We start from the raw sequence: 17,242 nt of genomic DNA, 5'->3' as shown, positions 1-17,242 counted from the left end.
CTGTTTTCAGAGATTACACGGAATAATTTTTCTCTGTGTTATTATGTTACTACTTTGATATAAAATTAGGTTCATTTGTTTCAGCTTGTTTTCAGCTTGAGGGCTGGAATTTTCCCTTTCTGATTTACTTTTTTTTGACTCTGTAAAAAGCATCTGCCAGCTTTGAATCAGAATTCTTACTTTGACATTTTTCCCACTGAGATTCCTTTCTTCTTCCTTAGTTTCTAGGCATCTAAAATCAGCATACTTACAAATGTCTTATCTGGGTACACTGGCACTTCTTATGCAGATAGGGAATAGGAGAGCACTCCCCCAAATGTGAATTATGAAACACCACATTCATGAGATACTTCCTGAGAAACAAGTTTGGGAAACTCTGTGACTGCCCCACCAGTCACACACACACACACAAACTCACTCAGGACCCAACGGCAAAAGAAAGAAGGCAAGAGAGTCTTCAGTAAGAAAGGAGGTTTAACTCCTTTAAATACAAAGTGCTATGGAGTGTTTGATCTTCAAACGGGCTTTGGATTACATACATTAACAATCTATGGGATTAGTGCTCTGAGGTGTATATTTTGTTTTCCCTGATTTAAATGCAACTTGTTGGAAGCAAAGATTAGGGTTGTTAAGCTTTCTCCTGATATCTTCATTATGACTCACAGGCCTTAAAATAAGGGAACAGCAAAAGTTTGTGTGCCTCTCAGGAAGGAGCCAGTGCCTCACAGGTGTATATTTGGAATATAAGCATCATCAGAGAAAAGACTTTCTGTTGCCTCTGCTGGAACAGAGAATTCAACTCTATTTGGCACAACATAGGTGTCTGATGCTTTCTGGTGTAAGAAAGAATGAAGGGTCATTTGATGGGCATTTGTTTTCTCTGAGAACTAGAGCCTCCAGACATGTTGACTAGGTAAAGATGTCCTACACTTTTTTTAGGGCACCTAAGATTTTAAAAATAATAACTAAAATACACAAATAAGAGGCTTAGTGAACACCTAAGATCTCCTGGAAAATTACATATGGAATTTCATAATAACTATCAAGCAAATGTTTATAACCTATGATCAAAATAAACATATATAGTCTAAAGAAATCTAGAAAAGAATAACATAAGTAGAGAAACACATTTTAGATTATGGTATTATTTACCAAAGCATATCTCAGGGAAAGCAAGATTTAGGTAGTATTAACAAATGTTCACAAATGGCTTTATCCTTAAATAAGTTTAGGAATCTTTTTATTGGACAGATTGGAACTAGTTTCTTTAATGTAGAATTCTAAAATTAATTCAACATTCAATCAGTTAATGCAGGAGGAGAAGGGGATGACAGATGATGAGATAGTTGGATGGCATCACCACCCAACAGACATGGGTTTGGGTGGACTCCGTGAGCTGGTGATGGACAGGGAGGCCTGGCGTGCTGCGGTTCATGGGGTCACAAAGAGTTGGATATGACTGAGCGACTGAACTGAACTGAACTGAGACTAATATCTAGAGTGAGTCTCTAATAAGGGAATAGATAGTTTGTGTCATTTCCAAATGTTTTATTTTTCCAAGTATTCTTGCCTGAAGAATTCCATGGACAGAGGAGCCTGGCAGGCTACAGTCCATAGGGTCACAAAGAATCGGACACAACTGAGCTCATACACACACATGTGTGATACCTAATATGTCAAGGGATCTGCTGGACAAAATAGACAACATGCAGTGATAGACGGGTAATGTAAGCAGAGAGATGGAAACTGAAAAAAATCTCTAAGTAAAATGATAGAACCCCAAAATACAGAAAAAAAGAATGCCTTTGAAGGGCTCAGAAACAGACTGGAGAAGTGGAGGAAGGAGTCAGTGAGCTTGAAGACATGTCAGAAGAAAACTTCCCGGACTTAGATGGAATAGCTAAGATCACTGGGATAATTTCAAAAGGTATAAATGTGAATATTTGAAAAACCACAAGGAGAAGAAAGTGAGAACTGATCAGAAGAAATGCTGAAGTACTAATAATTGAGAAATTTCCAAAATGAATTACAGGATACCAAAACAGATCCAGAAAGCTCAGACAACACCAAGCACAGTAATTATCAACAAATATACACCTATGCATGGGGGCTTACCTTGTAGCTCAGCTGGTAAAGAATCTGCTGGCAATGCAGTAGACCCTGGTTCAATTCTTGGATTGGGAAGATCTGCTGGAGAAGGGATAAGCTACATACTCCAGTATTCTTTGGCTTCCCTGGTAGCTCAGCTGGTAGAGAATCCACCTGCAATGCAAGAGACCTGGGTCTGATCCCTGGGTTGGGAAGATCCCTTGGAGAAGGGAAGGGCTACCCACTCCAGAATGCACCTATGCATAATGAATTCAAATGGTAGAAAATCGAAAGTAAGGAGAAAACCTAAAGAAGCAAAGGAAAATGGTTTTACTCCCTAGAGGAGTAAGGATAGATTTTACAGTGGATTTCTCATGAGAGAGCATGTAAGAAATAAGAATGTCATGAAGTAGTTTAAAGGTTGACAGAAAACACCTACACACCTAGAATTCTATATCCAGCAAAATTATCCTTCAAAAGTGAAGTAGAAACACTTTCTCAGAAAAACAAAAACTATGGGAATTCATTGCCAACAGACCTTCCCTACTTGAAATGGTAGAAGAAATCCTTCAGGAAAAAGAAACTGATACAGAATCAAAACTCAGATTACATACTGAATGGAAGAACTTCAGAGAAAATATAAATGAAGATAAAATATTTCTTATACTAAATTGACCTAGCAGAAAACTGCATTTAAATTAAACATTAAATTAATACTAGTAACAAAAATATTGGGTGATCACAGCATATGGATAGTGAAATAAATAACAGCAGTCCTATGAGGTGTGTGAGGGGAAAATTGGGAATTTTGTACTAGAAGATATATATAGTACAGTGTTACGTGAAGGTGGATATAGATTAGTTAAGTACATATATGGTAAATCCTTTAAATATCTTTGAAAGAATTTTAAATAGAAGTATAACTGATTTTCTAAGAGACCAGATAAAACATAACCATATAAAATTCTCAATTTAACCAGAGAAGAAAGAAAAATGAAGGGGATGTAAAGAAATGCAGAACAATGACAATGAACAGAAAACACATTCAAATATGGTAGAATGGGAGTACACTACATTAGCTCTTTTAAATACAAATGCACTAATTAAAAGGAAAAGATTATTAGAGGGTATTAAAAAAATTAAAACCAAGACCAAACTACATATTGTCTAATTGATACCTACTATAGAGTTAAATACCCAGGTATGTTTGAAGTTAAGAGATGGAGAAAGAGATGTCTGCTAACACAAAAGACATTTGAAACAGCTACATTAACGTCAGAAAAAGCAGAGTTCAGAGTAGGAAGGTCATTAGGGATAAATACAAGCAATATATGATGATAAAGCAATCAATTCTCCAGGAAGAAATATGGTTGAACCTTGAAGACATTATGATAAGTGAGAGAAGACAGTTACAATAATCATATGCTATACGACCCCATTTATAGAAAAAGTCCAGAGCAGGCAAATCTATAGTGACAGAAAGCAGATCAGTAGTTGCCTAGGGCTGGGGTGGGGGTCGGGAGCAAAAGGGAATGACTGATATTACAAGTAGGGGGCTTTCAGCAGTCATGAAAAGGTCTGCTATTGATTGTGCTGCTGCTGCTGCTGCTGCTAAATCACGTCAGTCGTGTCCAACTCTGTGCAACCCCATAGACAGCAGCCCACCAGGCTCCCCCGTCCCTGGGATGCTCCAGGCAAGAACACTGGAGTGGGTTGCCATTTCCTTCTCCAATGCATGAAAGTGAAAAGTGAGAGTGAAGTCGCTCAGTTGTGTTTGACTCTTAGTGACCCCATGGACTGCAGCCTACCAGGGTCCTCCATCCATGGAATTTTCCAGGCAAGAGTACTGGAGTGGGGTGCCATTGCCTTCTCCTTGATTGTGGTAAGGGTTGCACAATTCTAAATACATTAGAAACCATTGGACTGTGTGTTTAGTATGGGTGAATTGTGTGGTGTGTGAATTACATCTCAATAAAATATTTAAAAATAATAGAGGAAACTAGGTGTGGAACATAGGAAACTCTATGCACCATCTTCCTTTTTTCCCCCCTGCAAATCTAAATCTCTTAGCATAAAATAACAATGTTTATTTAAAGAAACAAGTCACCAGCCCTGATACCCTGCTCTGTGTTTCTCTTCCACCTTCCAACTAAATGGGCAGGGATGGTAAGAAATTTCCAGAGTCCCTCACTGGAGGAAACTGCTTCCTGCCTGCTCTGACTTCTTTTCCTGGAAAAGAAGCTTCTCCCTTGGCATTAACTACTTTGCATTCCGAAGGTGGAAGTGTCACCGGGCGTCTCACTGCATTGGGTTTCTGAGAAGGAAAAGCCACCCTCGGGCAGCCTCCAGAAGTCAGTAGTGGAGAGAACACAAAACTCTATCAATTATGCATCTGCATGAGAATGAAAGAGAGCACATCGTGCAAAAATACATAATTTGCAAAAATATTTTATTTGCACCTAATTTTCCAATTATGTGTGTGCTTGGAATCACACAGCATTTGCTACTTGCAAATTGTTCCTCTCCTTCATAGCCCTACAGTACCTCAATGAAACTGTACCAAAATATAATTCTATTGAGTTAAGCTAAAAAAATCAAAAGGAAGAGCTAATGTATGTGTGTGTGTACAGAAGAGCTATTATATATATATATATATATATATATATATATATATATATATATTTCAGCTAGAGACTTTAATTTAATTGACTTCTCCAAGCCGAGCAAATGATGCATGAACGTACATCTAGATTCAATGTTCAGATTCTTCAATAAAAAGGGAGGGTGTGTGGGGAGGCCGTTCCAGATGAGTCGTACAAGAAGCGAAGAATTACAGATTCTGCCTAATAAGTGGATTTTTTCCCACTTTCTATTGAACTGCTCGACCTTATCAAATGGCAGGATAATTAAGCCAGCCCAAGGGAGTCACACACACACTGTGGGACACACCCTTTGAGAAGTCCAGATACAATGGTCAGCAGTTTTGGGTCCCAGACTGTTTCACTTGCTTTCCTTGGCGAATGCTGATCAATGAGCCAGTCAGGCTGGATCAAAGGCAGCGTGATGAAATGCCACCATACAAAGTAGTTGACTTCATGGATCTGCCCAAATGAGTCATAAAACTAGTCATCAATACCCTCCATTGTGCTGTCCTGAGCTCACGTTTAGCTCGAGGGATACTCCAATCAAAAGAGCTTACTGTATGATCTCTTTGGCCATTCATTCATCACCTTTACCTTCCAGGAGGAGAGGGTGGGAAAGAGAACACCATTGTCATCACTGAACCAGAGCTCAAGCACTGGTTTCTATGCTTACAGAGGCATAGGGTCTAAAAATGCTTACAATGCAATCTCTTATCAGGAAAAGAGGTGGTGTTGTATTCTGTTTTGCAATTTGTATTTCCATCAGCCTCTATTTAGTGTTGGACATAAAAATCCACATGCATTGAGAAAAAGCAGTCCAGTATGTGTCCTTCTTCTGCTGATGCCATTTTTCTAGAAACTAATATTGTTTGTGAGAGAAATATCACTAGCACAGTTTCCTGAGCTGTGAAATCTGCCTTAAGTATATTCAGAATGAAGTGGGGATGTTACTGTGGGGGTATCATGTAGGTGTCCCCCAGAATTCTGCTGGTTGATGACTGGCCCTCAGAGATGCAAAGACAACTGCCTAGGTTCCACAGAGACGGTCCTTCTTCCCTCTTGCTATTATAGACAAGCAGGTATTGTGTTTGAGGATTTTAAGTTGAGAGCTAGCTGTCATTTTGCTTCAGAGGGAGATTACTTGAATTGGCAAATCTTCGATATTTTAAAACATGTGTACGTTCTGCAGTCTACAACACATATTGACTACTCAAATTTAACTGTGGAGTTGAAACACAGTCAGGAGTCTCCATATATCACAAAAGCAAATCACTCCATTCGTTTATTCTTCACTGGCTCATTCCTTTAATCAATGCCATGAAGCCAAAGGAATGGAAAACTCATACTTCTTGGGTTTCCCTGGTGGCTCAGTGGTAAAGAATGCACTTACCAATGCAGAGGACACGGGCTTGATCCCTGGTTTTGGAAGATCCCGCGTATCTCAGGGCAACTAAGCCCAAATGCCACAACTATTGAGCCTGTGCTCAGAGCCCGGGAGCTGCATCTACTGAGGTCCATGGACCCTAGAGCCTATGCTCCACAAGAGAAGTCACTGCAGTGAGAAGCCTGTACACTGCAACAAAGACCCAGCACAGTCAAAAACAAACAAATAAATTATATATTTTTTAAAGAAGCCTAATAGTTCTTGGTTTAGGCTGGAGGGTGACATCGGGGGGAAATTCACGGAAAATTGGCATTTGGTTTGGGCCCTGGTGATGTCTGTTGGTGATGGAGACAGGAAAGTACAGGGGACAAGGGGAACCAAGGCACATACACACTTAGGACAGATGTTCTAGAGAGATGAAAAGGGAAACAGTACTTTCTCAAGGGCTGTGGATGGAGGTCAGGATGGTCCCAGGTGAGGAAGTCACCTGGGCTTCAGCTTCAGCATCTGTCCTTCCAATGAATATTCAGAGTTGCTTTCCTTTACGATTGACTGGTTTGATTTCCTTGCTGTCCAAGGGACTCTCAAGAGTCATAGTTCGAAAGCATCAATTCTTTGGCACTCAGCCTTCTTTATGGTCCAGGTCTCACAACTGTACCTAAAACTGGAAAACCATAGCTTTGACTATGCGGACCTTTGTTGGCAAAGTAATGTCTCTGCTTTTTAATACGCTGTCTAGGTTTGCCATAGATTTTCTGTCCACATTCACATGTCTATCTTGAATAGCAGCCATGACAACTGGGCAGGGTGTTGCAAGTGGGGTCAGGACTGGGCAGGTGTCCCTGGTTCTAGAATCTGTTTTCATATCAAAGTCCCTTAGGGTCATGTTAGCCTTTGTGCAAACCCTTTCTCAAATATGCATCACCTTTGCTTTAAAGTCACCCTCAGAGGTTTTCATGGTTACATGCCCTGTGCTTGTGTGGTTTTGTTGTGCTGGCTTTGGATTATAATTCTACATGTCCTTACTAAATCTCCTTGGCAAAGCCACCCCAACAATTCAGATTGTAGGCTTGGATTTTTTTTTTTTTTCTCAGGATCTATGAACTAAAGTTCTCATTGTTCTTCCTGGCTCCAGATCACCCTGGGTAATAATATGGAACAGGGTGGAAGCTGTATTAGTGACCTGCAGCTGCCATAATAGGTCACAAGAACTTGTTGGCCTCAGACAACAGAACCAGGCACGTGCTCTCTCACTTTTCAAGAGGGCAGAGGACTGCAGTTCAGCCACCAGCAGGGTTGTGCTCCTTCGGCAGGATCTAGAGCACCTCTCTGTACAACACCCAGGGGCTGGGGATCCAGGTGTCCTTGGCTTGTGGCTACCTCACTCTAGTCTCTGCCCCTCTCTTCACATGGTCTCCCCTTCTCCTGTCTGGGTCCACATCTTCTCTTCTCTTCTATAAGGACATTTGTCACTGGATCGGGGGCCCACTCAGACAATCCAGGATGACCTCACCTCGGGAGTATTAACTGAATTATGTCTGCAAAGACCCCTTTTCCAAATAAGGCAATATCCACAGGTCCCAGGGGTCACACTGTGGATCTTTTGGGGGACATCATTCAGCCATCTTGGAGAAGGCAATGGCACCCCACTCCAGTACTCTTGCCTGGAAAATCCCATGGACGGAGGAGCCTGGTGGGCTGCAGTCCATGGGGTCGCTAAGAGTCAGACATGACTGAGCGACTTCACTTTCACTTTTCACTTTCATGCATTGGAGAAGAAAATGGCAACCCACTCCAGTGTTCTTGCCTGGAGAATCCCAGGGACAGGGGAGCCTAGTAGGCTACCCTCTATGGGGTCGCACAGAGTCGGACATGACTGAAGCGACTTAGCAGCAGCTGCAGCAGCAGCATTCAGCCATCTGTAAGTCCCAAGACAAGATCAGCATTCTTATCAGAGTATGCACTATAAAGTTAGGTGCTACTGTTAAGACTTCAGTGAGACTTGATTCTCCCCGGAAATATCTTAATTCCCCTTTGATCATTTTCTCAGTTGGCTTGTAGTCATAGGATGTGATTACGAAGAAATGGAATAATATTTTTTTGTAAAAAAAGATCCTGCCAAAATGCACATAAAAATGAGTAATGTTGGCCTAAAATATGTTACTTGGAATGTTTTCCAACTAGACCATTTTTTTTTTTTATCCTTAGAACCATTTTAAAAATTACATTAGACAAACCAATGTTCTTATTTTAGAGCACATCTTTTGCTCAAAGTGTCCAGACCCTGAACTTCTTTTTCCACACCTAACTTCACCATGTCTCTTATGTATCTTCTAGGACTGAACTTTAAATAAAATAAAATTAATGCCCTGTTTGAAGGATATTGCCACAATAAGCCTCCCGCTACTAACTGATCAAGGCTGAGGAATTGCTAAGAACTTTTATGATTGCCAGAAGGCTAGTCAGTGTTGAGATAAGAGTTGCTGAGACCATCTTCTCTTTTAGATATTTGACTTCACTTTAGCTGTGTTTTCTAAGGAAATTTTAATAGGTTTTGTTGGTGATTTATTTTTTCCTTTGTACAGTGTTTGAAAATCCTGCCTGAAAATCTGAGTCTGCAATGTACTTACCATCTGCTCAACTTGGAGTGTGTACATTTCATTGTGAGCTTCAAGAGGACACCTGCCTCCCTTTAAGCTGCTGGTCAGTCCTAGGGTTTGATGGACATTTACAGAAACAGATGTGAGCCTTCTTAGCAGAAATGGCCCTGGGCACAGACTGGCTCCTGTGTCAAGGTGAGCCACCCACTGTGATTGCAGCGGGCACCACCCGGAGTGACACACCCCAGCTCCCCCACAAACTGGTCATGCATGGCAAAGAAAACTAACTGAAAAAATAAGGGTAGAAATAAGTCTCAGGAAACCTCACTGTATTCCTATTGAAACATCATAACCTCTTTGAAAAGACAAAAATTTTCATATTCAGTCAATCATCCCCACTCCACAATCAAATTCCAAACACAATGGAATCGAAAGGAGAAGATGGAATTATTTATAGCATTGACTAGAAATATATTCTCTTGTTCTGAGCATAGATACAGAATCCAAGATCAAATATCAGCAAACTGAATGCTGGTACGTAAGAGCGTGGACATACACATGCCCCCACACGTACACTCTATGAATCATAAGACAGGTGTTCATCTACCATTTGTTGTTTTAATATAAAGGAACATAAGAATTCAATTCAACTTAGTAGCACATTTTTAAAAAACAGTCATATCAACAGATATAGGTAATATAATTCAATATACAAAGATGAGTTTTTAAAAAACAGGCAAATTAGGAATAAAAGCAAATACCCTTAACACAATAAAACCCCAAGCAAATACAGACTGTTTTGAAATGATTACAGCCAAGGTCAAGGCAAAATTCCCTCCTCATTATTTATTAAGTAAAAATAAAAACCCATGGAGGAATTAGTTCAGGGTCAAACAAACTAGCCACTGGAACAAAATAGGAAGTCCAGGTATAAAAACAGTCATAGGGGCAGTGGCATGAGATGGAGTGCCCTGTATAAGTTGGGGAGAAGTGATGGGCATTCTATTAACATAAATGGCACCAGCATCTTCACCTTCCTGGCTGACAAATGGACTATTACATCCTTACTTTTCATCACACCCAAACGTCAATTCAAAGTTGACTATAAACTTAAATGTGAAGTGAAACCATTTCAAGCAAAACAAAGCAATCCCGTTAGGTAAATGGTAGCAGCCTATTTAATGATTTTGAATGGAGACAAATTTCTTGATTTGGACTAAAAAGGCACAGACCACCACCAAAACAAATGCTACCACATTTCATTACATTTAAATTTAAAGTATCTGTCAAATGTAAAATACCTTAAGTAAAACAAAGACAGACACATTCTGGAATTATGTGCTAATAGTTTGTTAAATGATGGGGGAGAAATATCTGAGTATGAAGAGAAAGGTACTAAGAGTCAGAAGAAGAACAAAACAAACAACCGATGGAAAACAGACAGTCCATAGAAGAGGAAATCTAGAGCAGTAGACACAGAAAAAGATGCAGACTCACTAGTAACTAAAAATGTACAGATTAAGACCGCAGAGATGCTCTTTATCATTCATCCATCAGAAGCGGAACTTCTGTCCTCTGCTGGGGGACAGGGTGGCTGGAGGAGGAGAACCAACTGGCGACATCTGTAAGGGATACTCCACCATCCAAGTATTTCATAAATTCAACTCCTAGGGACATAGCTCATAATATAGTCTATGCCCATCTCTTTGGCCCTTTTCCCAGCACTAATTCTAGGGACAAATGGCTGGGTCTGGGTTACTTAGAACAACCCTGACCATGGCAGGCTTTGAATCGTGGGCATCAGTCTAAGAGAGGGGGTCTTGAGTGAATCCTCTGAGAAGTGTCCACTGCAGACCTGACTCTGAGATGTTTACTCTGAGTACTTGCCAGGCCCCACATTCTCCCTGTTTCCCCTCCTTCCAGTTTCTCCAGGGACTGGTTTTATGATTTTCAACAGGAAAGAGCAGGGATCATCAGCCTGGAGCTGTGGAGCCGACGGTTATTAATTACAAATGAAACAATTACAAAAATATTCACAGGATACAAGGTTATATGTTATTACACTGATTAAATAAAAGGCTACTCTCCAAATCCACAGTAAACATCAATATTTTTGCTTCCCTTTCACTGTTAAGTACTTTTTTCCCCCTTATCTTTAACCTCAACATTATTAAAAGTGCACCAGGAATCTATTTAAAAAATCTCACTGTGACATTTCTGCAGTAAAAAAAAATGACCTTACCATTTTACGGGTGCTGCAATCATTTGGCAGCATACAACATTTTTTTTTCCTCCCCCAGTAAATCAACATTCTAGAAAATGCTCGTTTAAAACTCTTTATTCGATTGTCATTTGTAAGTGGGCCAGTGCTTCCAATCACAGAGAATGAAGAATGGCTAAATTGCAGACAATTTCCATGCTCAGGTGTCTTGCAAACTGTCTTTCATCTTGATCATGCCTCACATTTCATTTCCAAGGTGAGCTGAAACCTTCGCTGGGCTCAGAACTGTGTCTTAAGAGCCGAGGGTACAAGAGAATCCACAAGCTAATGAACAGAGTTGAAAAGTGACTATGTCACTGCAGGCATAAATCAAACTTTTTTCCCAAATGATTTGTGTTCAGCTTGTTCTTTCCTCATATTGCCTCTCAAATAATAGAAATAGAGTGTGTGGAATCCTTTTGTCTGTATCAGAAAGCCACAAATGATGGCCCCGCACCCGTCTATCAACTGGCGGGAGCGAAGATGGGAACCATGGTTGCACTGGTGTCACAGCTTCTGCTGTTGGTGACGGTGATGGTGAAGTTCATGAAGATGAGGATGACAATGGTGGTGATGCTGATCAGTGTTTATAAAACCTGCAGCATCTGCATATTTGGGGTTGAAAGCTTTTCTAGATACCCTGCTGATCACTCTGTTCACCTATTTCCCTTAATCCTCACAAGAGCCATATGAAGTAAATCTTCCTATTATTACCACTATTAGGAGTCGTAGTAATACCTCCACTAAATGGATAAGAAAAGTACGCTCGGTGAATGGACACACCCACTCACCTGATTAGGGTTAGCTGTTTTGCAGAAATCCAGAGGGGAAAGAAGGATCAGGCCAGTGTAACTGCAGAATGGGCCTTTGTTAACAAAAACATGCTTTAAATTTCTCATAAAATTTCCCCTTTATAGGAGACACACCAATCATCATTTCTCTCACATGTTCAATATTAAATCAACACTTAAGGAATGCAGATCAAGCCTTTACCCTCAAGGTACATTGGCCATCTGATGCTCAGAGCTGACTCATTGGAAAAGACACTGATGCCGGGAAAGATTGAGGGCAGGAGGAAAAGGGGGCGACCATGGATGAGATGGTTGGATGGCATCCCAAACTCAATGGACATGAGTTTGCACAAACTCTGGGAGATAGTGAAGGACAGGGAAGCCTGGTGTGAGGCAGTCCAAGGGGTTGCAGGGGTGGACATGGCTTAGGGACTCAACAGCAACCACAAGAGGCATGGTGGGTAACTCTGCTTTTAGCATCAGCCCTGCCAGCACAGAACTCACTGGTAGAAGCAGTGCATTAAAAAATCTGCTGCTGACATGGATAAATGCAAATCTAGGGGCTGTAGACTCCACCCTGTGCCCACAGCTGAGAGGCCCAGGGAAGACACCAGACTCTGCACCAGCCAAAGTCTGCCTCCTGGACAGAAAATTGGGAAGGTGAGACCAAGGAGGCTTAAAGAGGCTGGTCACAGAGCTTCAGCGCTTGGGCCACCTCCCTGGCCAGCCAGTACCACACACCTACAGGATCTTATGGCAGAGGGAGAAGTCAAGAAGGAAGCAGAGAGGGGGACCCTGGGGCCATGGGGTGTGCAGTGGGGACTTCCTGATCTTCCACTGCCAGTCCGTGGGGCTTGACTGGAGACTGTCTGATCTTTAAACAACCTTCCTCCCTTTTCCTGAACTAGTTAGGGTGGAATTCCATTTTGTCTAGCTCAACAGTCTTAGAAAAAAGTCTGTTATTGTGGATATACTGCCTAAAAATTTCAGTATATGCATTTTTGAAGTTGAACTAAAATTATTCCTTTGGAAATAGTTTTCCTTTTACCTCAGTGATTCTCTTAACTTTGGTTGAGAAAGGTTCTCCCCTGAAATAAATGCTACATTAGACATTTCAGGAAAAACGATGGGCACACCCCCCATTCTGCAGCCTGTGGTCTACTTGGAGGAGACAGATGGGTAGACAAGGACCAGAGGTGATGTGGAGCTCGCCTGTGGGTTGGTGTGGGCCTTGGACACCAGATGCCTGGGCACCTGAGTGATGCCCAGGTAGAAACCACACCCAAAGGTCCTGGAGAGACAGTCTGATGCCCTCTAAACAAACAGAGTCCATATAGCATGCCTGAAACACATTAGAAACTTTTTCCAGATCAGCCTTGGATACAATCAAGTCAATAGGAATAATCAAGAACTCACACCAGGAAGTGTTTCAATAAAGTGTGTTTGGCCATCACATCAGAGCTGACTATCCCCTCCGGAACCTCTCTGGTTCCGGGTCTCCACTTAAACCCCATCTTGTCACAGAGGCAATTCCTGACCAACCGTGAGCACCCACAGCATCCTTCTCCACCCATACACTCATGCTCTAGCCCTTGGCCCCACCTATTTTTTTCTTCTAAGCATCTATCATGCCTGTGTGCTTGCATGGTTCCCCTCTTCCAGAATGTCAGCTCCCTGGAAACCTGGGCTTCTCAGACCTGGATGCTGTGTCTACAAGCCCCGAGAACCCTGCCTGGTGCCTAATGGGCTTTCCACAAATACCGGTTGAGTCAATAAATTAATCTTAAAGAAAACATGATTGTAGACCCACCAACAACAGTCAAACTCCAACAACAAGCCAGCAACCCTACACCACCAATGTAACAACAGCACATAAGACATGCCTCAGCCGACATGGTTCATGGTGGTGACTTTACCTGATCTGCAGGATGGCCCCATGAGTGGGTAGGAGGGTCCTCATTTCCAGGTGAGCCAATGGAAGCTCCTCAGGGTGACATGAGTGACCCACTCAGCACCTCTCAGACTCCGCAGTGTGGTCTGTGGCAGGAACAAGATTCCCTTCCAGGTCCGTTTAATTCCAAAGCATGAGTCTGTAGCTCTCCCTTCTCCACCTGCGGAAGGTAGAGTTCAAGAGGTTTAATAGGTTTTCGCGATTTCTGGAATGGTTTCCACAGATCTAATTGATTTTGTGTCTCCATCCCTTCCTGTACAAAGGCCTCAGGGTTCCAGGTGTCCTCAGGTTCTGGGGACACCCCCTAGGGATCTCCAGAGGACACCCCCTGCCTCTCTCCACCAGCATTTGAAGCAGCAGCCACTCATGAACACCAGACTCCACTGGAGGTGCTATTTCCATAGGAAATGGGTTTAACGGGCATCGTTCCACATCTGTGCTTTTAAACAGTGGACTGAAGTCTGCACTGAGATTTGATTGGATTCACATTTCTGCAACACAGTTCCCAGATCCATCATACGAAACCCAGGTGTTCATGCTTCTGATCTCTTTGTATGTTGGGTTTTCTTAGCAACACACTCCAAAGACCCTAAAGATATGGGAAATGTCACTAAATTCTTTCCCCTTTATGCTAGTTAGTTAGGGTATTATTTTCTCTTTTAAAAAAACAAACAGAAAGCCAACAACTCATTATTTCAAATGGAATTTGAAAAAATGTGATTTCTGAGAAAGGTTTTTGTTGTGGTTTAGTTTTTGCCTCAAGGGACACGGAGGTGCTAATTCTCCACCCCGGCTATCCTCGAATCCCGCATCCCGCATCCCCCGTGCCGGGGTTAAAGTTCCTTCTGCCTCCATTCCCTTCCCACCCACGTGTGGTGCCCTTCCCCGACAGACATATAGGCGCCTCATGGTGACCCTTCACTTCAGTCTGACTATCTAAGGAACTTTCCAGGCTTTAATGGCTGACTACTTCTCATCACTCAATTAACCTTTTATTGGTTAAGGTTTTCTCACCCAATATTCCAGATTTACTTTCCTCCCTGGAGAGCGTGTAGGCACAGTAGTACTAATGGTATGACCATATGTTCAAAAGAAATAGCTTATTAGAAGCATTGTTGCCTGAGAAACACAGGCTGATATGTTTTTCCACTCAATTATACTTTTCCATAAATATAATTTCAACTTGGTTTTCTCCTAGGCTTAAATACAAAATAACCATCTAACTTGCCTGATGCACTTTCAGAATCAAAATAGTAAACTATATAATTTTTTTTTGGTTTGTTTTCCATATTATGACCTGCCACCTGAGGATAGGTCCCCCTAGGCTAGTGAGCATGAAGCTTACAATCCTTTAAAATACCTTGGCACACAAATATTGTTTGTGGGAATGTAAAATGGTGCAGCCACTCAGGAAAAATATTTGGTAATTTCTCATAAAACCGACTATGCAACTACCGTACACCCCAGCAACTGCAGTCTTGAATATTTTCCCCAGGAAAATGAACGCTCATATGCATATAAAATCCTGTGCATGAGTGTTCATAACAGCTTTACATATATCATCCCCAAAGTGGAAACAATCGAGATGCCTTTCAGTGGATAAATAATTAAACAAATGAGGTCCATTCACATGGATGCGCACACAAGAATTAAGAGAAAGCTCGAGGGAATTAAGCGAAAAAAAGTCAATGCCAAGAGATAAGACTCCATATTCTATTTATACAAGGTTCTTGAGACAACAGTGATTAGAAATGGAAATGGAACTGGTTGTTTCTGGGGATAGAAAGAAGGGGAGAAGGTTTGAAAGGATGAAGGAGAGAATTTTGTGCTGATGGAAATGTTCTGAATTTTGACTGTGTCAATGCCTCCATTTTGACAGTGAGTTTACTATATTTTGCAAGATGTTACTGAAGGGTAGCAGAATACGGCACTCCAAAACATGCCACTTTGGTAAAGAGATTATTTTGAATTGAAGGCAGCTGAGAAGCAGCAGATACAATAAAGGCTCTCTGTCCTCTTCTATTTGCCTAAAAGCAGGACATACATTTATCAAGATGCACCCCCCATCATCTAGGAAGGACAGAAAACAATGACCAGAGGCCACTCGAGACTATTGTCTGCCCAGAGATGGCAGCAGGGGAATGTGCATAACCAGCATTAGCATATATATCTTTTCTTCCACTGGTTCTCTTATATATTTATTAATGCATGCATGCATGCTAAGTCATTACAGTCATGTCCAACTCTTTGTGACCCTTTGGACCGCAGCCCTCTAGGCTCCTCTGTCCATGGGATTCTACAGTAAAGAATACTGGAATGGGTTGCCATACCCTCCTCCAGGGGCTCTTCCTGACCCAGGGATTGAACCCGTGTCTCTTACATCATCTAATTGACTCTTTATCACTAGCGCCACCTGGGAAGCCGTATATTTATTAATATTTTCCTACAATTTTCTGCTCTTAGAAATTCAAATTCCTTTTTCCTTTGTCTTGACACTTCTTTACAAAGTGTATTCTGTTGTTAAGATGTTATAGAAACCCAATTCTAACCACCTTTTAGAGTTACTTTCCACTGATTACTCCCCTGGGTATGTGCCGTGCACATGTTAATAAGCTTCTGTTTGTTTTTCTCTTGTTAATCTGTCTTGTATTGTTCTAATTTGCAGCATCCCAGCCAAGGAACCCAAGATAGATAGAGGAAAAAGATGTTTTTCTCCTAGTTACAACTAGGGAAATCTGGACAAAGGGTATGCAGAATCTCTTACATTACAATTTCCTACAATTGTATGTGGATCCACAATTACCTTAAAATAAAATTACAAACACATTAACAAATTTTTCTCTAAATGGCAATGTTAAATTTTCTTACCAGACAACAGTTTAAAAGCCAAACTGTAAGACTAAGTCCAATAGCTTAATTTCTGAGAATCAAATAGGCATTTATCTACAAAAGAAACTTTCAAAACCCACCCTTAAAAGTGATGACAAGTTCTAACTAGAGATAAAAAAAAAAAAAAGTTCTTTCTTGATAGTTCCACTTCTTTTCAACTCTGCTCTGGGCCAAGAAACCACTGAGGTTAATTCAGATTAGGTGTTAATGTTTGATCCGAAGTCAGGTGTTACCTCTCCTAGCTACTCTTTGCATTTCATTGGAAAGTTTAAAGTTATCCCAAGGGGAGTTTTAGGGGAAGCACAGACAGGTGGGGACATTTCTTTGATGCCCCTCTAGCCCACAGAGATGACCCCCTTGGCTACCAACCACCTGACACTGTCCTGTCTGAACTCAGGATTGCTGACATCCAGGCAAGGTTGGACCAGTTGGCTGCCTGGCCAAGGGTCTTGCTGAAGTGCAGTGGGCTCTGCTTCCTCTGTGACTCACATTTAAGTCTGTAACGGAGTTTTTCTCCTGGCGAGGCTGCTGTCTTCATTCCTGCCTCGTCTGCTGGGCGTTCGATCTTGAGGATCAGGTTGGAAGTTGATGCTTTGATTGTCTTTGATGTTTTCAAAGGCAGGAAAGGCTGTCATCT

General features: G+C 41.6%; 1 long non-coding RNA gene across 2 annotated transcripts; it reads right to left on the bottom strand.

Moving 5' to 3' along the window:
- Positions 1-6,604: 6,604 nt before the first annotated feature.
- Positions 6,605-16,776, bottom strand: LOC147360555 (uncharacterized). Of its 2 annotated transcripts, XR_015138678.1 has the most exons (4): positions 16,585-16,776; positions 13,682-13,876; positions 8,745-8,824; positions 6,605-6,778 (listed from the first exon to the last, which is right to left on the bottom strand). It is a non-coding gene; the product is annotated as an uncharacterized LOC147360555 (long non-coding RNA). The 2 variants fall into 2 exon arrangements; XR_015138677.1 differs by lacking the exons at positions 6,605-6,778; positions 8,745-8,824 and adding an exon at positions 9,353-11,259.
- Between the last annotated feature and the right edge of the window lie 466 nt (positions 16,777-17,242).

Source organism: Bos grunniens, chromosome 13 (genome assembly GCF_055505025.1).
Source record: "Bos grunniens cultivar Pamir isolate PY7600 chromosome 13, Bosgru_T2T1.0, whole genome shotgun sequence".
NCBI classification, from domain to species: Eukaryota; Metazoa; Chordata; class Mammalia; order Artiodactyla; family Bovidae; genus Bos; species Bos grunniens.
Note: the sequence above shows the minus strand (reverse complement) of the source record. Positions and strands in the feature narration are given on the sequence as shown.